The following is a 25,534-nucleotide window of genomic DNA, read 5'->3' as shown; positions in this document are numbered from 1 at the left end:
TATTAAACTAACAAGCTTGAACAAGAAAACAGAAGAAGCCAAAGCTATCTTGAGAAAGAAGAATGGAACTGGAGGAATCAACCTACCTGACTTCAGGCTCTACTACAAAGCCACAGTTATCAAGACAGTATGGTACTGGCACAAAGACAGAAATATAGATCAATGGAACAAAATAGAAAGCCCAGAGATAAATCCACGCACATATGGACACCTTATCTTTGACAAAGGAGGCAAGAATATACAATGGATTAAAGACAATCTCTTTAACAAGTGGTGCTGGGAAATCTGGTCAACCACTTGTAAAAGAATGAAACTAGAACACTTTCTAACACCATACACAAAAATAAACTCAAAATGGATTAAAGATCTAAATGTAAGACCAGAAACTATAAAACTCCTAGAGGAGAACATAGGCAAAACACTCTCTGACATACATCACAGCAGGATCCTCTATGACCCACCTCCCAGAATATTGGAAATAAAAGCAAAAATAAACAAATGGGACCTAATTAAACTTAAAAGCTTCTGTACATCAAAGGAAACTATTAGCAAGGTGAAAAGGCAGGCTTCAGAATGGGAGAAGATAATAGCAAATGAAGCAACTGACAAACAACTAATCTCAAAAATATACAAGCAACTCCTACAGCTCAACTCCAGAAAAATAAATGACCCAATCAAAAAATGGGCCAAAGAACTAAATAGACATTTCTCCAAAGAAGACATACAGATGGCTAACAAACACATGAAAAGATGCTCAACATCACTCATTATCAGAGAAATGCAAATCAAAACCACTATGAGGTACCATTTCACACCAGTCAGAATGGCTGCGATCCAAAAGTCTACAAGCAATAAATCCTGGAGAGGGTGTGGAGAAGAGGGAACCCTCTTACACTGTTGGTGGGAATGCAAACTAGTACAGCCACTATGGAGAACAGTGTGGAGATTCCTTAAAAAACTGGAAATAGACCTGCCTTATGATCCAGCAATCCCACTGCTGGGCATACACACTGAGGAAACCAGAAGGGAAAGAGACACGTGTACCCCAATGTTCATCGCAGCACTGTTTATAATAGCCAGGACATGGAAGCAACCTAGATGTCCATCAGCAGATGAATGGATAAGAAAGCTGTGGTACATATACACAATGGAGTATTACTCAGCCATTAAAAAGAATACATTTGAATCAGTTCTAATGAGGTGGATGAAACTGGAGCCTATTATACAGAGTGAAGTAAGCCAGAAAGAAAAACACCAATACAGTATACTAACGCATATATATGGAATTTAGAAAGATGGTAACAATAACCCTGTGTACGAGACAGCAAAAGAGACACTGATGTATAGAACAGTCTTATGGACTCTGTTGGAGAGGGAGAGGGTGGGAAGATTTGGGAGAATGGCATTGAAACATGTATAATATCATATATGAAATGAGTTGTCAGTCCAGGTTCGATGCACGATACTGGATGCTTGGGGCTGGTGCACTGGGACGACCCAGAGGGATGGTATGGGGAGGGAGGAGGGAGGAGGGTTCAGGATGGGGAACACATGTATACCTGTGGCGGATTCATTTCGATATTTGGCAAAACTAATACAATTTTGTAAAGTTTAAAAAGAAAATTAAAAAAAAAAAAGAGGTTATAAGGTAGAAGGAGAAATTAATAGAATCGAAAACAAAACAAAGGAGGAGATGGCAACTTAGCAAGTCACATGGTAAGGGAGAATAAAGATCAAATATAAACATCATTTAGTAAGCATCTCCTAGCTCCAGGCACTGTATGCCAGAATTGGGGACAGAATTGAAAAGGACCAACATACGCTGGAGGTCAAACCACAGACGGTCTAGAAAGGTTTACTAGAAGGAAAACTTGACATTAGCATTTCTAGCTCCCATTTTTAATCTTTGTAGTTTGATTTTGTTCTTATTGGAAACTGAAAGTTTACATTTATTTGTATTTAATAACACAAACTTTTGATGATCTGGGCTTTTTCCTCTTTTAGAATACTTATAGTGAATAGTTACAGTGAAAAAAATCCATGTTATTTCTCACAGTTTCAAGTCCTGTTTACTTTTCTGTTCCTTCAGTTTTCTTTCTGATCAGTGCTTCTGCTTCCCCTGCCACTCTCTTATCTGTAGGTTAAGCTTGTGAGTGGTAATTTACAAAGGATGCCCACAATTCTTGACTGTAAAAATGTTCACCTAGGACGAATATATCTACTTACCTGGAGTACAGAGTGTTATATAAGTGGTGGTAAAAGCATCAGGTATATGCTGTTGTTTTATCAGATATACTAAATAATGCACAACTAATTCAAAATATCCATTTCATTCTGTCTCTAGTTACTCAAGATTATACTACACATTATCTTATCTACAACTGAAGGGTAGTACTTATACTCAAAGCCACTGCTAGGCTGAATTAAGTTTCCTTGTAAATAATACACACGTAGTTTATCTACCTCTGTCTTTTCTATTTTCCATCTTAAGAGTCTTTAAAATGTAAAAGCAATTTGAATTATTTGCTTCCTCTCTATTAGCCAATTTAATCGATCAAGCCAAGTGTAAAATAGCAAAAAACTGTTTTCACTTTGCCATTTTCCCAAACACATGAAACTTCAGAACTCTTTGATCTTAATTAAGATGACATTACCGAGGGGACCGAAACACCTCTCCTCTATTATACTGGTCCACTTCCCACAATATTGCATAATTAGGAACAAGAGACAAAGTGATGTATCTATATCAGCACTTACTGAAATACTAATTAAATGCTTTAATAATTCAACAATTACATGAACATAGTCCAATGGGATCAAATCATTCCCATGCAGTTTTATCAGAAACAAGTTAGTATAAAAATGTTTTTGAGCTCTGAAAGGTACATCAGCACTTCTCATTATTATCACTTGTAGCAGCAATATCTAACTGCTGGAAATGCCTGAAAGAACTGTACGATTTGGAATTTATTTTCATGATCACCACACCTATTTTGCTTCTCTTAAACAGTATTTATTCTTCCAATAAGCAATCACTGAATACCTATGTACCAGGCATGAAGAAAGGCACAAATTATTACAGAAATGTTTAGAAGACACACAAGGATAATTCAAAACCGCAACAAGTTCCTAAAGGCCATCTATATTTGCCTTTGATAAGGCTTTTGTTACTGTCAAATAACACTTAAATACCAGAGCATGTGATGTCTCGCTGTGTCCAACACGTAAAAACTAGATAACTTGCCATTTGTGACAACATGGATGGATCCAGAGGGTATTGTGCTTAGTGAAATGTCAAATACTGTAGACAAAGACAAATACTGTATCATCTCACTTATATGTGGAATCCAAAAAACAAAACAAACAAACAAAGCAAAATGAAAACAGACTCACAGATACAGAGAGCAAACTGGCTGGTGGTTGCCAGAGGGGAAGAGGCTGAAGGGTTTGGCAAAATAGGTGAAGAGAATTAAAAGGTACAAACTTTCAGTAATAAAATAAACAAGCCAAGGAGGATACAGTGTACAGCACAAGGACTACAGTCAATAATACTGTAATAACTTTGTATGGGAACAAATGATTACTAACCCTACTATAGTGACCATTTCATAATGTAGGGAGATATCAGCATGTAGTACACTTGCAACTGACGTATTATACATCAACTTACATTTCAATTAAAAAAATTAGATGATACTTTCAAAAGGATCCTAAACAGTTTGCAATGCTATGATCATAATCTCAGACATCAAAAAGAAACATCTAATTTGTGTTAAATCTCATGTTAGTATAATAATAGTACAGATTAATAAAAACCACCTGATGCTCTATAGAGCAATCTATACAGAAATAAATAATGAGTTAAAAACAGCAAGGAATGATATTTCTTCTGCTTTATTTGAATGTCACTTATTTTAATTCTGATTATTTTGCTTATATTTGTTTTATAGTTTTAGCTCTTACATATTTTTTTTGATCCATTTTGAGTTAATTTTCACATTATGGCAGTCACTATGGAAAACAGTATGCAAGTTCCCCCCAAAATTGAAAATCAAGTGGCCATATGATTCAGCAATCCCATTCCTGGGCATGTATGCAGACATAATTCATATCGAACTATAATTCAAAAAAATACACGCACCCCCATGTTCACAGCAGCACTATTTACAGCAGCCAGGACATGGAAACAACCTAAATGCCCATCCATAGATGAATGGATAAAGAAGATGTGGTACACACACACACACACACACACACACACACACACACTAGAATATTACTCAAGCCATTAAAAAGAACAAAATAATGTCACCTAGAGACCGTCATACTAAGTAAAAAAAGTCAGAGAAGGAGAAATATCATATGACAGCCTTATATATAGAATCTAAAAAGAAATGATACACATGAACTTACTTACAAAACAGAAACGGACTCGCAGACTTAGACAGTGAACTTACAGGCACCAGGCAGGGGAAAGGTGGGTAAAGGGTTAGGGAGCTTGGAATCAATGTGTGAACTTACGGGCGCCAGGCAGGCGGAAAGGTGGGTAAAGGGTTAGGGGGTTTGGAATCAATGTGTACACACTGCTATATTTAAAACAGATAACCACCAAAGTCCTACTGTATAGCACGGGGAACTCTGCTCAACGTTATTTGGCAGCCTGGATGGGAGGGGGTTTGGGGGAGAATGGGCACCTGTGTATGTGTGACTGAGTCCCTTTGCTATCCACCTGCAACTATTGCAAAATTGTTAATCGGCTATACCCCAATATGAAATAAAAAGTTTAAAAAATTTTTGTGAAATAAGTCAGAGAAAGACAAACACCACATGACTTCACTTATATGTGGAACTTTAAAAACAAAGTAAGACAGAAAACCAAAATGAAAACAGACTCATAGATACAGAGAACAAACTGGTGGATGCCAGAGGGGAGAGGGCTAGGGATGGGAGGGTTAAAAAGGTGAAGGGGATTAAGAGGTATAAACCTCCAGTAATAAAATAAGCAAGCCACAGGGATGCAATATACAGTGTAAGGAACTTGGTCAATAATACTGCCATAATTTGTATGAAGACAGATGATTATTATGCTTATGGTGATCGTTCATAATGCATGAAAATGTACATCACTATGTAATAAACCTGAAACTAATATTGTACATCAACCACGTACTTTTAAAGCAACAGCAAAATGGTAAGAATATATTCAAAACAAAACAAAAAACAATTCTCAGATGTTTAATAATATATATTTTTAAGACATGACTTTCAGCTGCTGTCTCACCTTCCAGCTAGACTGAATCAGATTTTAAACCATCCTATGGCATTGTACATATGCAGGGAGCAAACACAATCTATTGAAGCGAAGCAGTGTGTGTAAAAGGGCTCAATTAAATGGTGGAATGTTTCTTGTAAATTAAAGCCCTACTGAATAATCACCTTCCATGCAAATTATCTTTCATGGGGTGTTCCAACAATGTGCCGTCATCATATGTAGCCATTTTAATACATGCTTATTTGTAATGCTTGACATAATGAATTCTCCCTCTTTATTCCATAGAAATGAGAATGAGAATTTAAGCTCTTTAATTTTTCCTTGCTAGACTGCCTTTGTGAGTGCACCAGTAGTGAGACACTATTTTTTCAAAACCTATAGTGCAGAAAACTGATTTACCCAGATGCACAGTACTAGCGCATTTATCAGAAACAGCAGTTTAAATGGATTTCTGATGAAGAAAAAAAAACCATATTATCCTCTTCTCCTTCAACAAAGTAAAATTTCCCTGGATGCCCATAAGCTCACTCTCCTAATCCTTATCTCAAATCTTTAAGGTTTCTATCCTTAAACAAAAAGTCATATGCTAAAACAAAAATACACAAAACAGAATTTGTTAGCATAATGCATCAGGGGTCCACATATTTCCTAAAACTTATACAGAATCAGATGTTGCATGTGGAAGTGTGCGCTTTCTGAGAAGGCGGTTTTTTATTCTTTTCAAAAAGTATTTTATTGAAATACTACTGACTTCTAACGTTGTGCTAATTTCTGCTGTACATCAAAGACAGTTGTATAATGTATACACATACACATTCTTTTTTCATATTAATTTTCTATTATGGTTTATTACAGGATATTGAATATGTTCCCTGTGCTACATTAAGTAGGAAGGACCTTGCTGCTTGAGAGTGCAAAGTTTTTAATCTGATTCCTAAAGGGGTGAAAAAAAGACAAAAAGATTAAGAATTAACAAGTAAAGCTAAAAGATACACTCTCACAGAGTCATAGTTGATGGTACCAAGTACAGAAAGTTTCACTGATGTCCAATGGATACAAACTTAGTTCCCTTGGTGCTAACATACTACACGTTTATCACACAGAACAAAGACTTCTACTCAAAAGGATCAAATTAAAATACTCATAGTCATTTCTTTAAACCTAAAGAGAGATCCCACATATCCTTCCTAAGCACTCCAGATTAATTACATGCATTTGAAGTATCAACTGAAGCCCTGAAAAGAGTAACTGACAAGGGTGTTAAGGGGGAGTCATATCTGAGGACAAGAGCCTGGTGTAGGAGCTGAAGGCTGGTCAAGACAGGCTAATTCAGGGGCACAGTTTCATGGTTCACAAAGGTCTCTGTAAACATAAGGTTTCCTTCTCCTCCCCCAAATGGTCCTAAAAGTCCTTAGCTTAACTATTAACTAAATCATAAACACTGAACTACATTTTAAAAAACTTCTCAGAAGTCTTTCCAATCACTGTAATATAATGAACTAGAAAAATTCCCAAGGACCTGTAGGTTCAATTAAATACCACAACTGCTACAACAGCAATATACTACTGAGCACTCCAGTACCGGAGTCCTGTTAGGAACTCACTACTAAAACCGCTACACTTCTAGTTAATAAGCACCATTCCCAGGTTCTATTCAAAATTAACGTGCCCACAGAAACCCTAAGTAACAACGCATGATTTTGCAAGGGAGGCAGAACTTTCTTATAAAGCTAGTGTGGCAGAAACACTGCTAACCGTACCTGCATTGATCCAAATATGTTTAAAAAATTTCTTTAAGAAAAGCAGCTTGAAGAAGGACTACTTCTGAAGACATAGCACTGAACAATATCAACATTGCAAAAAAACTTCAGTTTTTTCCGAGTGAGTATAAAGCAACAGAATCTTATGCAATCCACAAATAGGCAAACATACAAAATACATTAGGGACATTCTATGTGTATAAAATTATCTTTAACTAAAATAAAGAACATGAAGGAAAACACAATTAACGTTTTCCCTGCATTTTTTTTTTCATAAAACATCACAGTACTCTGTAAGTTAAATTTTATTTTTCATATTTCAAGCTTTACCAAAAGCTTTCCCATATGATATTTTGGAAACTGTCATTTTCTAGAAAAAAAACTTAAATTGTTAATTCTTAAATACAACCATTACGTGAGCTCAAAGGCCTTTAGCCTGTCTGAATTTAGGGAACACCCAAATACTAGAATCCTGGTTATATAGCTTAAAGGACAGAGTCACAGCCTCATGTATCACTCTCTATTTGATCCCCTTTCCCTACTGTGTGTCCATTTAAATAGAGTTCTTTACTGTCCTGACCTACATACTCACAAAGCAGAGTTCTCACACGCTGCAGTAAACAAGCAATCCTTCCTAGAGGTGGCTGGACGCTGTCCTTTACCTTTTACCACGCATTCTGCCCCACGATCACTACATGACCCACTTAGATCTAAGACAAGTTTCTCCTACTGAAATAAAAATAAACACTATTTTCCATGAACTCTGATAACCACATGTAAGGGTTTATAGTGTAAGTGCTACAACTGTTCAGTCGTTCAGCCATGTCTGACTCTGCAACCCATGGACTGCAGCACGCCAGGCTTCCCTGTCCTCCACCATCTCCCGGAGCTTGCTCAAACTCATGTCCATCAAGTCGGTGATGCCATCCAACCATCTGGTCCTCTGTCGTCCCCTGCTCCTCCTGCCTTCCACCTTGCCCAGCATCGGGGTCTTTTCTAATGAACAAGAACGTAGTGTGAGTGCTACAGCAGCACATGCTTGAAGCCACGGTGCTGATTAAAATGACTAGGTGCTGCTGGAGAAGACTCTGGAGAGTCCTCTGGACTGCAAGGACATCATACCAATCAATCTTGAAATTAACCCTGAACATTCACTGGAAGGATTGATGCTGAAGCTGAAGCTCCAGTACTGTGGCCACCGGATGCAAAGAACAGACTCACTGGAAAAGACCCCGATGCTGGGAAAGATTGAGGGCAGGAGGAGAAGGGGACAACAGAAGATGAGATGGTTGGATGGCATCACTGACTCAATGGACATGGGTTTGGGTGGACTCCGGGAGTTGGTGATGGACAGGGAGGCCTGGCATGCTGCGATTCATGGGGTCGCAGAGAGTCGGCCACGACTGAGCAACTGAACACATTCTTAATAAATTCCTATATGCCAGCTTTGCAACCCATGGACTGTAGTCTACCGGGCTCCTCCATCCATGGGATTTTCCAGGCAAGAATACTGGAGTGGGTTGCCATTTCCTTCTCCAGGGGATTTTCCCAACCCAGGGATTGAAGCCAGGTCTCCCGCATTGTAGGCAGACGCTTTTACCGTCTGAGCTACCAGGGAAGTCTATATGCCAGCTATGAAGTCCAAGTAGAAAGGCATACACAGACTTTCAATAATACAAGTATCTGTTGAACTTGATTTTCTCTAGGATCTAGTGTTTAAATGCCTTCCCTTGTAGATACCTAAACCTCAATAATAATCTGTCCTATATGCCTCACATTCTGCTCACATAAATTCATTTAATGTTCACAACAACCCTATGAGGTATATACTTAGTATGCTGTGTGCTTCAGTCGTGTCCAACTCTTTGTGACCCCATGGACCATAGCCCGCCAGGCTCCTCTGTCCATGGGATTCTCCAGACAAGAATACTGGAGTGGGCTGCCATTTCCTTCTCCAATACTTAGTATTATATCCTTTTTATAAATGTGAAACTAAAGCACAGAGAGATTAAGTACCAATAAGGATCAGCAACAAAATTTAAACCAAGGCAGTCTGAGTCCCAAATCCATGTTCTTAACTAGGGTGCTGGTCAAAAGAATTCATTACTATCACCATATTTGCTACAACAGTTCTGTGCTGAGAAGGTATCAACAGAACAGATTTAGACATTATTATTTGCAAGGATTTTCAAGTTAAAAATTAGGTAAATTATTAATCATAAAAATCACTAAAGTGTTAAGAAATCCTCAGATTAAATGGTGCTGAAGCATACAAATACCTACAAAAAAGAACTAGAAGCCCAAATTCTTTCTCTCCTCTTGATCGTTTTCTTATCCATAAAATATAGGGGCTAAAATATAAAATAGATCATTCCTACAATGTACAAACACTGAAAAATTAATCATTAAAAAAACAGCTATGGGGAACTCCTTGCAGGCCCAGTGATTAGAACTCCTAGCTTTCATTGCCGAGGGCCTGAGTTTAATCCCTAGTTGAGGAGCTAAGATTCTGCCAGCCATGTATGTGTGAGTGAGTGTGTGTTTGTGTGTCTGTCTTAGTCACTCAATCATGTTCGACTCTTTGTAACCCCACGGACTGTATCCTGCCAGCCTCCTCTGTCCATGGAATTCTCCAGGCAAGAATACCGGAATGGATTGCCATTCCCTTCTCCAGGGGTCTTCCCAACCCAGGGATCAAGCTGGGACCTCCTGCATTGCAGGTGGATTCTTTACCAGCTGAGCCACCAGGGTGGAACAACCGAAAAAAAAAACCCCAAAATGCAGCAACTCCTCAGATGATTTAAGACACTGCTGCCTACCAGCAGATTACAATAAACTTCAGGAGGATCTAAAGTACTCAATTTCTAAAGTATTCAAAGACAAAGATATCTTTTAAGTTTCTTTAAAATCCTTTTAAGTTTTAAAATATGTTTATTATAAAACATGGCCAAATTATAAGCATTGGTGCTATAGTGGTGAGCATAGCTGCCTTCCAAATTATAGAACGTTTAACAAAAAGAAAAATATAATTCACAGCCCAGGACATTAGCATTTTAGTGTGTTTTCTTCCAATCTTTTCCTTATGTATTGCTTTACATAGCTATCATTATTAAACAGAGAAAGAGGGAGGGAAAGTAGAAGAGGGAAAGAGCTTTTTTTTAAACCTGAACAATTTCTAGCAGGGATTTTTCATGCTGCCACAAGGCCCCACGTGATCTGTCATCTCCCAATACCCTGTGCAAGCTCAGCCCTTGCAACTCTTCCCTCCTCCTCTCCGCAGCAGCCCTTTGCCTTATTGCTATTCCTAGAACACCAGGGTCACATTTCCAACTCTGGCCTTTTGTCCTTTCTGTTTCCTCTGCCTCAGAAGTTCCTCCTCCATCTACCTCAGTGTCAGGTCTATACACTTATTTTAGGTCCTTGCTCAAAAGCTATTTTTTCAGTGAAGTCTTCTTTAAGCAACTGAAATGTCAAGCCCTCACCCTGAAATGTTTCACATCTCCCTTCCCTGGTTTACTTTTTTCCATCTTAGCACTTATCCCACTTCTGTGTTGTTTTCCATATTTATCTTGTTTATTCTGTCTCCTCGACTGAAAGTTCAATGAGGGAAGGAATTTTTCTACTAATTTCCTGACACTTAGAAAAGTGCCTAATAAATAGCAATGCCCAATAAATATTTGCTGGATGAAAAACCTCTATAATCACCATTTTAAATGGCTATGTTCTAGTCCATCAAATGTTTACACCAGGATTTATCTAATAATTTCCCTTATGATGGATATATTGGTTATTGCCAATCTTGCACTATTTCATATAATGCTTTATTGCAAGGGTCATCAAGTTTTTTCTGGAGAGGGTTAGGTGGCAGACATTTTCTATAACAACTTAAATCTGCCACTAAAACAGCACAAAAACAGCCATAGACAGGGAATGGTTGTGACTGGATTCAGGCTGCATCAGGCCAGATTTAGCCTGTGGTCCCTGGTCTCTGCTTCCCTAAATCCACTTCTGTAGTATCTTTTCCTATCTTTGCAATTACTAGAATCACTAGATAAATGGGTGTGAATACATTTATGGTTCTTGATATATTTTATCAAACTGCTTTTCAAAATGATTAACATGAGGAAGGGAAACAAGAACGGAGACACACTGATGGTGGTGGTGTCGATAGATACGACTACTTTGAAAAACAAACAGTATTTACTAAAGCTGAACATATATAATATATACCCCATTACTCAGCAGTCAGAGTATCTGTTTTTCTTCAGAAAGGCTGTGTTAGATACTGGAAGGAAAATAAGAGGTTCTGCAGGGGTGCTGATGACACTGCTTATTGATCACAGTGCTAGTCACAGGTTCAATCTGTAAAAATCTATCAACTGTACACATGACACATTCATTTTTGAATGTAAATTATACTTAAAAGGGGTTCATAACGTGCCATCCCCTAAAATATGCTGCTTTGGCATACTGATTATTTTGAACTGATGGCATTTGAGAATCATCAGATGCACAAAAGGCTGACCTCCCTCTTTCTACCTAAAAGCAGGTCATAAAGTTTCCCATGAGAAAGATGCCCTCTTTATACAGGAAAAGAAGAATATTCTTATCACTGGTAACTAGGAGTCAATGCCAGAATGGATCTATACAAACAAACCTACTAAAATAACCCTTATCTTCAATTAAGTGTCCCCATTTACTTCCTAGTCTGACAATTTACAGACCCTAGCTAAAATTCCTTTGCCTACGTCTTCTCTACAAATTTATCATTTGTTAAAAATACAAAAAAGCTCTCAATCCTAACTGCTTCTTTGGGTCTTCAATTTCCTTATGAAGACTCCTGTGTGCACATAACAATATTAGCCAAATTTGTATGCTTTTCTCCTATTCATTTGTATCAGTTTAACTCTTAGGCCAGGAGTTGCATTAGTCTTTCCTTGGATTAGCTGTAAGAAGAGAGAACTTGGAGGGCAGTGAAAAAATCTTGAAAATGTCTCTGCTATCTGCTTGGATTCATCCAGATGCCAGGAGATGATTCTTCTGGCAAATTTCCAAAAGCAACTGAAATGCCACCTTTACTTAAACTACACGTGGGGTCCATTTTCATTAAAAAGGATTAAAATCTTAAGTTTTGTCCAGGAGTTAAATTTTAGTTATACAGAAATGCTTTAATGTAGACTTTCTTGTTTTCTCAAGATGCCACATAAATAAAGAATATTATTGAATCATGCTGCTGCTGCTAAGTCACTTCAGTCGTGTCCGACTCTGTGCGACCCCATAGATGGCAGCCCACCAGGCTCCCCCGTCCCTGGGATTCTCCAGGCAAGAACACTGGAGTGACTTGCCATTTCCTTCTCCAATGCATGAAAGTGAAAAGTGAAAGGGAAGTCGCTTAGTCGTGTCTGACTCTTCAAGACCCTATGGACTGCAGCCCACCAGACTCCTCCGTCCATGGGATTTTCCAGGCAAAAGTACTGGAGCGGGGTGCCATTGCCTTCTCCATTATTGAATCATAACTGTCATGAAAATGTTAACAACCTAAGTTAGAAAAGAATTAAACTCTCTGAAGCAAATACATAAGGGCTTATCACTATATTATAAAACAGACAAACTACAAAATTGTTAAATTACTGCTTATCTTCTTTTTAAACCTACACAGATACCTGTCCTCTTCAATCAATAGGAAAAAAAATAATAACAAAAAATCATTCAAAGGAATAAGGAGTTCTAAGCAAGCAGGATAATGGCAGAAGCTTAGTTTTGGACTCTCCTCAAATCTACTCATAAAAACAGATGGAGCAGACCAAGATATAGACCCACACATATGCTCAACTAACTTTTTACAAAGGTGCAAAAGCAATTCAATGGAGGAAGGACAGCCTTTTCAACAAATACTATGGGAGTAATTGGACATCCACAGGCAAAAATGAACCTCAACCTAAACCTCACACCTTAAATAAAAATTAGCACAAACTGGATCATACACTTAACTGCAAACGACACAGGAGAAGATCTCTGAGATTTAGGGCTAGGCAGAGAGTTCTTAGACTTGAACCAAATGCAAGATCCATAAAAGGAAAAATTGGTAATACTAAAACTTTTGCTCTGTGAAAGCCCATGTGAAGAGGATCAAAAGACAACTATAGACAGGAAGAAAGGATCTGCAAACCAAATCTCTGACAAAGGATTAGTATCTAAAACATATAAAGAACTCTCAAAAGAGTAAAACAAGCAAACAAAAAAATCCAATTAGAAAATAGACAAAAGACATAAACAGACATTTTACAGAAGAGGATGTACAGATGCAAATAGGCAAATGAAAAGATGTATAACATCAGCCATTAAGAAAATGCAAATTAAAACTACAATATTATTAAACACATATCAGAACAGTAAAATAAAAAATAGCACCACCACCAAATGCTAACACTGATGGGGAGAGACTGGATGTACTGCTGCTGGGAATATAAAATGGTACAGTCACTCTGGAAAAGTCTGGCAGTTACTTAAAAAATTAAACCTGTGGATTCCCCTGGTGACACAGTGATTAAGAATCTGCCTGCCAATGCAGGGGACACAGGTTTCATCCATGGTCGGAGCACTAAGACCCCATCTGCTGCAGGGCAACTAAACCTATGTGCGACAACTAGAGAGTGTGTGCACCTCAACAAAAGATCCCACAGGAGGCAACAAAGATCCCACGTGCCACAGCTAGGACCCAACACAGCCAAGGAAATAAACATTAAGAGAAAAAATACAGCAAATATAAAAAATTAAAAAGAATTTGAAGGAAGAGACATAAAAGATAAGCAAAGAAGAGCCAACATAAATTTAACAGAAGACCTCAAAGAAGAAAATAAAAAGAATGAAAATGAATAAATACTAAAATATAAAACTGATGAAAATATTTATTTAAAAAAATTGAGCCAACATAATAAAACACACTGTATACCTGGAAAACTTAACAGAACAGACAACATTTAAGATATATTCTAATAAAATTATCTGCCTTTAAAGATGAGGGGAAAAGGTCTTTTCGGCATCTAGGGAAAAAGATAAGACACTTAAAGAAAATCATACTGGTATTAGACTCTGACAACAACATTTTTTATCAAAATACAACATAGTAAGACTTAGCAAACTACAGCTTATGGGCCAAATATAGCCAACTTTCCAGTTTTGTAAATAAAAGTTTTGACTGGAACACAGACATGCTTGTTCATTTACATATTCTCTAAGGCTGGTTTTGCATGGATGCTCATGTTCATGCTGAACTGTGTCTGACTCTTTGCGACCCCATGGACTATACCCCTCCAGGCTCCTCTGTCCATGGAATTTTCCAAGCAAGAATACTGGAGTGTGTTGCCATTTCCTACCCCAGGGGACCTTTCTGACCCAGGGACTGAACTCGTCCGTGTCTCTTGCCTTTCCCGCACTTGGCAGGAGGATTTTTTGCACTGACACGGCACAGTTAAACAATTGTGACAGTGACCTATGGCCCACAAAGTCTAAAATAATTACTATTTGGTCTTTTTAAGAAAATATTTGCCAAATCCTAAAACAGAATAGCATATTTAAGATTCTTGAGGGAAGAAAATGCAGGCCAAGTAATTATATTCAGACAAACTGACCTTCAAGTACAAAAGCCACGGATAAACAGTTTTAAATGTGAAAGACAGAGATAATACTCACATGAGCTGTTTATGAGGATTCATTGAGTTTCAGACTATCAAATGATTACAGAAGGCTTAACATAAGGACTTACGCTATAAACTGAATATATGCAAGTGTAGAACTAAACCAATGATGGGCAAAGGTGACAGGGTAGTATATGATTTGTCTGGGGCAAACAGCAGAACTGAGAAATCTTGGGGAGCAGGAACTGACTGCTTTAGGACCTTGATTCTATACAGAAAATAGGACTGAGAATAAGGGAGAAGTCACAGATAACTCAATTTCTGGACTGGGAAAACGGATGGACAGAACCACTCACTAAGCTAGGGAATGGTTCCCTAGTTAACAAAAAAGACATGGATTTTAAGAGAAAGGTAAGTCAAGTTTGGGGCATGCTGAATGTGAAGTGTTTGTGGAATATCAAATGACTGTGTCCAGCTGGTTGGTACATACATCTGAAATTCAGCAGAGATGCCCTGAGTGGTTATCAGATTCAAGAGTCATCAGCCAAGGAAGGTGTGAAGTGATCAGAAAGGTGTGTAATTTACCATGCAAGTTATCAAGACCAATATCTGAAAAACACCACCAAAAGAACCAGGTTCTTAGAATTCATAAGAAAACAGCATTTGCAGTTTCATCATATTTGGCTCCACTGAGATTCTCTTGCATTTGAAACCAATGATTAAGACTTTTCTACTTAAAACTATTCAAAATAAAGCATTTAAAAATAATATGAAAAGCCTTTAACTACCCATTTTGGTTATTTTTAATGCATACAAAGTTGATGATGTTGCTGTCTACTGGGCCCTGCACTCAAGTGAAAAAATGCTGAGTAAAAAAGTATTAAAAAGACGAAAATGACTATAAAATTACACACATGGAGTGAAGCATGTATGAATGTATGTATGTATGAAAGACAAGGTGAGTGAAAGTCGCTCAGTTGTGTCCAATTCTTTGCAACTCCATGGACTGTAACCCGCCAAGCTCCACTGTTCATGGAATTCTCCAGGCAAGAATACTTGGAATGGGCAGCCACTTTCTCCTCCAGGTGGATCTTCCCCACCCAGGGATCAAACCCAGGTCTCCTGCATTGCTGGCAGATTCTTTGCCATCTGAGCCACCAGGGAAACCCATGAAAGACACCGGTGAAAGAACAGGCTGTTATGAGCTGTAACTGTGCTCCCCCCACTCCATACACTGATGTCCTAACCCCCAGTACTTCAGAAGGAGACTATATTTGGAGATTGGGCCTTGAAGAGGGCATTAAAACAAAATGAGGTCATTTAGGTGAGTCCTAAGGATACAGAATGATGTCTCATCGGAAGAAAGGAGATGAGGACACAGAGAGGCACACAGGAAGGACCATGTGAAGATATCTTAAGAAAACAGGTAGCTACAAGCCAACGAGAGAGGGCTTAGAAGAACCAACGCTGCCAACATCTTGATCTGGGACTTAAAGCTTTCAGAACTGTAAAAAATGAATACATTTTTGTTGTTTAAGTGACTCAGTCTGTCTTACTTTGTTTCAGCAGCCCTTGCAAATGAATATAGGCTGGAGAGAGAAAGTAGTGTCCTAGTTGGGTAAGAGTTCACAGATATTGATAATAATCCAGTAAGTATGAAGCCTCAAAACAGCAAAGTAGAGCTTTTTCTATCTGGTGACTATGGCTTATATGCAGCAATGAAAATGTTTAAACAGCAAGTATTTACAAGGGAAAACAGGGAAGATATTGATAAGGGAAAAGTGAAGGGATGCGATACTGGCAATTAGAAGAGGACAGAAAAGGTTAAAGGGTCAGTTTTGAGGAAAACCAAGAAGAGACAGACAAATCCAACCAAGATGCATCCTATTCCTGAAATGTGAATTAAGTAAGAAGATAAATAATCCAAAAACAATTCAGCCAAGCAAGAGAGAGTGAAGTGAAGTGTTAGTTGCTCAGTCGTGCCCGACTCTTTGTGACCCCATGGACTGTAGTGTACCAGGCTCCTCTGTCCATGGGATTTTCCAGGCAAGAATACTAGAGTGGGTTGTCAATTCCTTCTCTAGGGGATCTTTCTGACCCAGGGATAGAAACCGGGTCTCCTGCACTGCAGGCAGATTCTTTACCGGCTGAGCTATGAGGGAAGCCCTATTTATAAAATAAAGTCTGTCAGGGTTTCCATACTGGGGTGGGTAGCCTTTCCCTTCTCCAGGGGATCTTCACAACCAGGCTTTGAACCCAGGTCTCCCACATTGCAGGCAGATTGTTTACTTGCTGAGCCACAAGGGAAGCCCAAGAATACTGGAGTGGGTAGCCTATCCCTTCTCCAGTGGATATTCCCGACCCAGGAATCGAACCAGGATCTCATGCATTGCCGGTAGATTCTTTACCAACTGAGCTATCAGAGAAGCCCAATGGGGGCAACTCTGGATAATTCTCCAAAATTCAAAAGAATTTTTCTTTTTAATTTCAGCTAATGGAATCCTTGATGATTAACAAATAAAAATCAATTTTCAGGTATCAAATGAAAAGATACTTGCAATGGGTATTAAAAGATAGACAGCAAAAGGAGAAGGGGGCAGAGAGGATGAGATGGTTATACAGCATCACCAACTCAATGGACATGAATCTGAGCAAACTCTGGGAGACAGTGAAGGACAGGGGAGCCTGGTGTGCTACAGTCCATGGGGTCTCAAAGAGTCAGACACGACTTAGCCACTGAACAAAAACAACAATTTATGGAATTCTTTGGAAGTTATTTGTGTGGGTTTAAACACACACACACACACACACACACAGGTAACAACTGCTAGCAACTGCACTACTTCTTGCCTGCATCCAGAGGTACAGAGGCCCGAGAGTAAAGAAAGGTGGAAGGGAAAGCCATTCTCCAACCTGAAGGCCTGCTCCCTGACGTCAGGCCAGTCCACATTCAAGCAGATCAGAGGGGGAAAAAAGCTAGGAGAAAACTGCACCATTTTATGGTAAGATTTTTAATGTTTTTAAAAGTTTCTTAAATGATTTAATGCCTTAGAGTTTTTAAAAGTTCTTTTTCACATAAAGTTGCACAATTTATCTTTTGAGACATCTTTTGATGCTACTTTTCTTTCAGTACAAAAAGACCAATTACTGATGTCCTAGACCACATCCCTTTGCTTTCTATATTAAGTGTGATAAAGTGTTTCTGAAATATATCTTCTTTGTCACTAGAGACACTGGTTTTACCAATATGCAATACTCAAAAATCTCTTTAACTGTTTAAGTGTGAGACTGTGCAAGACAAACCCGAATAATGCTGCATAAATTGTCTTTCTCTAGAAAAGGGTATTAAACTTTGTTGACACTGGCTACAAAATGAAATGCAAAAATTTGCATTTTCAGTACTTTTAGTTTCTTGACCTTTATTTGAATTTGAGACTAAGCTTTACCAAACAACAGAATTTACACTGTAACTAGCCAACCACAGTCCTCATTATGGAATCTATGCAGTGCATTTGTTACCTAGGAAACAGAAGAGAGCACAGGCAGAGTGCAATTTCAGTATAGTTAAAGAATTCTCCAATCATGCTGGTAAATAAAGTCCATAAATCAACTAATCCAGAAGCTAAGTCAAGAAGTACCACAGAAGGGTTAAGCTCTATGGAAACTTTTTTCAAGGCAAAAAAGAAAACCTGTGGGGTTTCTTCAGGCAACTATGTGGATCTCTTCAGTAAATATTATGAGCAGGTTTCTTTACAAACACAAACTGTCAAAAAATAAACTGTTCAAAATAAATGGCTTCTCTCCAGTCTTCAGCTTCTCTATTTTTGACAGTATTTAAGAGAAAAAGCTTCTTTAGAGCCAGCCTCATACATCTGGTAGCAGAATATTAATCCAAGAATGAATTCTGCATTTTTCCATGAGAAGCAGAGTACGTACTGCTCTTAAACAATGCAGGGCGATAAAGGCTGGAATGAGAGGTCCCTGTCCGCACCTCTGACAGTCAGGCCTGCTTTCCCAGTCTACAACAGGCTGCCTGAAAAGAACTTGAAAGTCACAGAAATTATATAAAGAATATAATTGTTAACTTTGCAGCTTTCCCCGTGGTGATTACTAATGATAATACTAGTCATTTGAGGGTTCCAGGTAACATAAAGTGGCCATTTTGAGTGTCCTTTAATGGCAACACACTAATAACCAACAAACAGGAAAAGACTAGAAAAGCCTATGGATTTTAAAGTCTGTCAAATTTAACCATGGACAACTTAGCGTTTAAAAAAAAAGAAAACTGATAAATATCAGATCCTACTATTCAGCTATATTTAAAAATCCAGATTTGCACAAATTCACAGTTTCTGGAAGTAGCATTTGTCATAATCAAAAGCAGCAGAAAAAGTTTAAACCATGAGATGTGAGAAATAATTTACATCTTCCTGAACACCAATATACCAGAAGAAAAATTAGTTGAAATATCAAAGATTATCTGGAATGCTTTGATTAACTAAAACAGTACTGTTAATTGTAAAAAAGCAAAATATTTAATAGTAATAATATCTACATATCACAGTCCAAAAACAAAAACAGACAAAAAAACTAAGTGTTACCTTTTAGCCAGCCCAAATAAATACTCCGTGCCAATCCCAGAAAACTGTTAGACACAGCTGCAACTCTGCCAAGCAATTCTCAATGCAAGGCCACACTTTCTTAATGTTTAGTTTACACAGTGACTCTTTGTTAAACCTTAATGCCACAACTGACAGCCATGTAAACCAATACAATGTGTTAGCTTACCTTTCTTAATACTGGGAAGAGCTGATGAAGAGTGTGTATCTGAGAGCTGAAACCATGGGAGTGTTTTAGAACTCCATTCCATCATTCATGATAAAACCTGCACAAATTTCTATACTTAACCTCTTTGGGCCATCCTTATTAGAAAAGGAAGAGGCATCCTGCTCAAGGGTTTTACCAGTGCCTGGCATGGAACCCTGTGCAGAGTTTAAATTCATTTATCTAATCTAGGACAGAAGTCAAAGCAGGAACTAATCAAAGAGGCTGGCATGATCTTTGTTAGATGTAGCCTCTTCTAAGTTTTAAGAGTACAATAATGTACACTCCAGGCATATACAAAATGAGGCATGCAATAATATTAATCTGTTAATGTAAAACTAGGACATGAATATAGGATACCTTTTTCTCCTAGAAAAAGACCACTATTTTAGGCATACTTAAACTGTCTCCTCTTTATAATGACAAAAATCAGTTTGCCTAGTTGATGCTACCGTATATTGTTTTCTGACGAATTTCTACATCTTACTTAACAAAAATTTAAATAGCAAATATTTTTCCACCATAATATTCCTTCATATTTGGATGATAATACTTTTTATTTTTTGAGAAAGATTCCATTTCCTATAAATAGCTATAGATATAACTTAGTGTCCACAAAACTTTTTTTCTTAATCTCCTTGGTAATCATCAGATTTAAGTTTGTCAATAAGGATTCTCACACAATAGGCAAAAAAAAGAAAAAAAAACCTCCAGAAATGACCAGGTAGACGGAGGTTAACGCAAAGATATAAATCCATACCTGCGTTAAAAATCTGAACAATTAATTTTCTGGGCGTTTACTCGACTTCATTATTTGACTATCTAAAAATACATAGCAACCGTCCGTGAAAAACTGAGATAAATAATATAAATCAGAAACATCACCCACGACACTTTTCAAAAATTTTATCCACCATATTCAACCCGATAGGTTATAAACAGAGAATACAGAAATACATATAATAAAACAGGGAGAGCATAATCACAGGGGGAAATGATTCGTTCTAACATTCATGTTCTCCCCATACGTCGTGAAAGGTCTCGTATCTTAAATCAGCGAAAATAAAGGTTTTAGCCTGAACAGAAAGCTAGATAATTGTTTATCACACTCCAGTTTAACTAATCTCCACTAGGGAAGCTGTTTCTACCTGATTTGCTTGTTAACTATTTAACAGGTAGAAGATTCTGTCATGTTAATCCTAAGGAGTCTGGGAAATAACAAAACTTTACCCCCTAAAGTTATATATACACAAAATATACATATATGTAAAATCACAGCCGTATTTATCTTTTATTTCCTCCCTTTAAGTCCCCACTTAATCTTTAAAAAAAGAAAAAGAAAGAAAAAAGGAAAACTACCAGAAAACTACAAAACGTTCTTTGATTTTGATTTGATTCTCGTCAGCCCAACCTCCTCCTACCGAGGGAAATCTATATCTCGATGTATTTGATAACAAACACAAACCACTGTGCGCAGCCTCAGACCGGGTAGGGGGGCGGAAGAGCCCTTCGGAGAAAGCCCTCCTCCGTTAGAAACAATAAATAAGGGACCGAAGCGATGCACGTTCCTTCACACACGCCCCAAAACGCACCTCGGCGAGCCTCGAGTGAGGGAAACAAGTCGGGCAGAGCTCCGAAAACACCTCCTCCCTCTTTCTCCCGTAACCTCCTCGAGACTTGGAAACTAAGAGAGCAGATCTTTTCTCTCCCCTTCCCGCCCTCCTGCCCACCTCCAAGAGACCCTGGAGCTGGAGCCGGCGAGCCAGACTCGCAGCGCGCCCCCGGCCGCTGCGACAGGAGACAGCCGGCGGCGGGCCGGCCCCGGAGAGACAGCCCAGAGCCGCGGCCCCGCCGCCGCCGCTGGCCCGGTCGCCAGGGGTCTCTACCCGTTTCCCGCCCCCCCAGCCCGTCACAGGCGACGTCCGGCCGCCCGGCTCTCAGCCCTGACTCTCGCCTTTCCACGCCCCCGCCCCCTCTACCCCCGCAGAGGAACAAAAGGAGGGTTCAGCCAGGTCACCGCTAGGCCGCCGAGGGGGCGGCGGCACGGACCCCAGTGCGGCCGCCCCCCACACAAAGGGGCTGCCAACCCCGGGCGCAGCGTCGGCGCGCTCGTCCCCGCCCCTCGCACGGGCTCTCACCCACCTGCAGGTGTCTGTGCGTCTGTCCATAGGAACGCGGGCAGCGAGGGGGGCCTGCGGGAGCCGAGCAGAGCGGGCTGGACGGGGCGGGACGGAGGGGAGGGACGGAGTGAGCGCGGCCGCGGGGCCGGGGAGCGAAGGCAAGTGGAACAGGGAGGGCCACCGGCTCGCCACGGACAGCGGGGAGAGGGGGGCGGGGGGCGCCAGCCTGACTCGGCCGACCGGCGCGCGCAGCTCCGTGCGCCCCGGGCTCCGCGCGCCGGGCTCGGAGCGCGGCGGGCAGGCGGGGGGCGGGGCGCGGGCGGGGCGGGGCCGGCGCGCGGGGCGGGGGCTCGGACCCCGGGCTTCAGCCGGCACCGGAAACGCGCCGTGGTCCGCGAGACCCACAGGAAGTGTGTAACGGCACCTCCCACGACGCGCACCGAGCTAACGGCCGTCGCTGCCCGGAGGCGGTGTGCACCGACCTTCCTGCTACACACACACGCGCGCGCACGAGCTCGGTCTCCGCAGCCCGACAGGTGTGGGATCCACGATCCCCACTGAGTTCTCAAGTGGGCAGCACCCCTTTCTGTCACACTTCCCGGGCCAGCGGTCTCCGCTGTCCCTCGGAGCTCTGTACAGCTGCACCCTAAAAGCCAGGATCAGACCTTGCAGGACACTCCGTTGGTCAGGCGTGTGACACCTGTTTTAACGCGCTGAGTGGAGTCACCTCTACACCCAGGCATTTTGCAAGAACACCTCCCATCGACAGATGTGCAACCCACAGTCACGTTGCGTGGTGGAAGTTTCTAATCCAACTAAAACCACACGCACCCATCCCATGGAGGGAGCCAGATCGCTGAATAACACCTAAAACACACTAAAACCTGGGAAGCATACAGTAACACCGCCTGCACACCTGGGCACAAGGGAGGTAAGGCTGGACCAGGTGCCCTCCACCTTTATTTTATCTAGCAAACGTGGCACGAACTATATGTGCTTGGGGTTCACACTAAGTGCTTAGCGAATACTGATTTACTTAATCCCAAAGATGCCACGAAGTGGGTGGGGTTAGCACTGCCACTTTCTAGAGGCGACACAGAGATCTTAGAAATCAGCCCAAGATCACATAGTAGCTGGAGGAACCCAGATTCATCCCAAGTAGTATGCCTCCGTGCTCTTCTCTTCCTACAGCACTGTCTCCAAAATTATAATAATGATAATAAATAGCGTTTAAAGCATATCTGATTAGCTATATGTAGTGCTACTCTTGCCTGGAAAATCCCATGGACGGAGGAGCCTGGTGGGCTGCAGTCCATGGGGTCGCTAAGAGTCCAACACGACTAAGCGACTTCACTTTCACTTTTCACTTTCATGCATTGGAGAAGGAAATGGCAACCCACTCCAGAGTTCTTGCCTGGAGAACCCAGGGACGGGGGAGCCTGGTGGACTACCCTCTCTGAGGTCGCACAGAGTCGGACACGACTGAAGCGACTTAGCAGCAGCAGCAGCAGCGCTCACATATTGATCTCATCCCATCTGTGACAGGGAAGCCGCAGTCCCTCCTACTGTGAGGTAGGTGAGAGGAAAGAATATGACTGAGCAGAAAAAGAGTAACTTCTGAACAAAATAAAGAGGATTCATAACACCTTTGTCTGTAAACATTCCTCCTGGTCAAGGCTGAATTTAAAAATCTGTAAAAATTTTTGATAAAATAATGTGTCCAAAGAAGCTCCAATTAATTGCCACTTTTCAAATACATAATCCTGTGGAAAAATGGAAACCCTGTGCACCGTTAGTAGAAATGCAAAATGTGTGCAGTCACGATGGAAAATACTAGGGAGGTTCCCCAAAAAACTAAAACTGGGGGCTTCCCTGGTGGTCCAGTGGCTCAGACTCCACGCCCCGGGTACAGGGGCTCTGGGTTCAATCCCTGGTTGGGTGGCTAGAGTTCCACATGCAGCAACTAAGACCTGGCGCAGCCAAATAAATACAAGATACACAAAAAGGAACTTACCAAAAAAAAAAAAAAAGGCCGAAAAACTAAATATGTAATAATATGTGAACCAGAATTCCCACCCCTGGGTGTATATTCAAAAGAATTTGAAGCAAGACCTTGAAGAGGTATTTGCAACCCATGTTCGCTGCAGCATTATTCACAACAGCCCAGAGACAGAAGCAGCCCAGATATCCATGGATGGATAAATGGATAAACAAAATGTGGCATATACATATGGTAGAGTATTATTCCGGAGAAGGCAATGGCACCCCACTCCAGTACTCTTGCCTGGAAAATCCCACAGACGGAGGAGCCTGGTAGGCTGCAGTTCATGGGGTCGCTAAGAGTCAGAACAACTGAGCGACTTCACTTTCACTTTTCACTTTCATGCATTGGAGAAGGAAATGGCAACCCACTCCAGTGTTCTTGCCTGGAGAATCCCAGGGACGGGGGAGCCTGGTGGGCTGCCGTCTATGGGGTCGCACAGAGTCGAACACAACTTAAGTGACTTAGCAGCAGCAGAGTATTATTCAGCCTTAAAAAAGAAATCCTGTCACATGCTACAGCATAGATGAACCTTGAGGACGCTACACCAAATGAAATAAACCACTCACAAAAAGGACAAATATTTTATGACTTCACTTGTATAAGGTACCTAGAATTGTCAAAATCATGGAAACAGAGTATTATGGTGGTTGCCAGAGACTGAGGATGGGAATATGAAAAGTTACTGTTCCATATAGAGTTTTAGTTTTGCAAGATGAAAAAGTTCTAGAAATCTGTTATACAACAGTGTAAATGTAATTAAACCACTGAACTGTACACTTAAAAGTGTTAAAAGAATAAATTTTATATTATTTGTTTTTATCACAATGAAATTTTTAAGTGCAGTCTCACTTGTTTCAAGGATATTTCCATCTTGATGAGTTTTTTTAAATAATGCAGGCTTCCAGCTATGATGAGGTACTTGGTTGAACCAAGGAACTCTCCCAAAAAAATACTATAAAATGTGCATAAAAAAAAGGCTGTATAAATCTGTTATATAGCAACCACCCAGGCAGCCAAGGGTTGAGAGTCCCAAGAACCCAGCAAGAAGGGAAACACACTAAAGTGAATACTCCATCCTCAGCTACCTTTCCTTCTCAGAGCTTTGTTGATGTGTGTCTAGAAGTATAGAAACCACTGAGGCACCCTAAGTGCTCTCAACAGTCTAGGCTGGAGATACAAATTTTGGAGATCAGGTCTATCAGGGCAGCTTGGACTTGAGAGGCTAAGATTCCAGAAGAAAGGCAATCACAGTAAAAGGAGTCAATCATTGTCATGGCACCCCACTCCAGTACTTTTGCCTAGAAAATCCCATGGATGGAAGAGCCTGGTAGGCTGCAGTCCATGGGGTCGCTAGAGTCGGACATGACTGAGTGACTTCACTTTCACTTTTCACTTTCATGCACTGGAGAAGGAAATGGCAACCCACTCCAGTGTTCTTGCCTGGAAAATCCCATGGACAGAGGAGCCTGGTAGCTACAGTCCATGGGGTCACAAAGAGTTGGACACAACTGAGCGACTTCACTTTCACTTTCACACATATATCCACTCTTTTTAAGATTCTTTTCCCATATAGGTCATTATAGAGTATGGAGAAGGAAATGGCAACCCACTCCAGTGCTCTTGCCTGGAGAATCCCAGGGACGGGGAAGCCTGGTGGGTTGCTGTCTATGGGATCGCACAGATTCGGACACGACTGAAGCAACTTAGCAGCAGCAGCAGCATTGTACATACCATTTCAACTCAAAGTATTTGCTGATTCCTAACTTGTTCATGGAAGAGTCAAGAAGTTAGGAAATAAAGCAGAAAGCAGTTTGTTAAGAGAAAAAAAAAATCTAAGAAATCTTTAGCCATCTCATGGTTGTTGTATCACTGGTAAG

General features: G+C 40.4%; 1 protein-coding gene across 6 annotated transcripts in view; it reads right to left on the bottom strand.

The window, feature by feature from the left end:
- The window catches only part of KIAA1958 (KIAA1958 ortholog), a 134,175-nt gene extending 112,404 nt beyond the window's left edge, over positions 1–21,771 (bottom strand). For all 6 annotated transcript variants that reach the window (XR_008713913.1, XM_055579337.1, XM_055579333.1 and 3 more), the window contains exon 1: positions 21,636–21,771. The gene's annotated coding sequence lies outside the window, so the exon portion shown is untranslated. The remainder of the gene's footprint in view (positions 1–21,635) is intronic.
- Between the last annotated feature and the right edge of the window lie 3,763 nt (positions 21,772–25,534).

This window comes from Bubalus kerabau, chromosome 4, assembly GCF_029407905.1.
Source record: "Bubalus kerabau isolate K-KA32 ecotype Philippines breed swamp buffalo chromosome 4, PCC_UOA_SB_1v2, whole genome shotgun sequence".
NCBI classification, from domain to species: Eukaryota; Metazoa; Chordata; class Mammalia; order Artiodactyla; family Bovidae; genus Bubalus; species Bubalus kerabau.
This window is presented reverse-complemented; position numbering and strand designations above follow the sequence as displayed.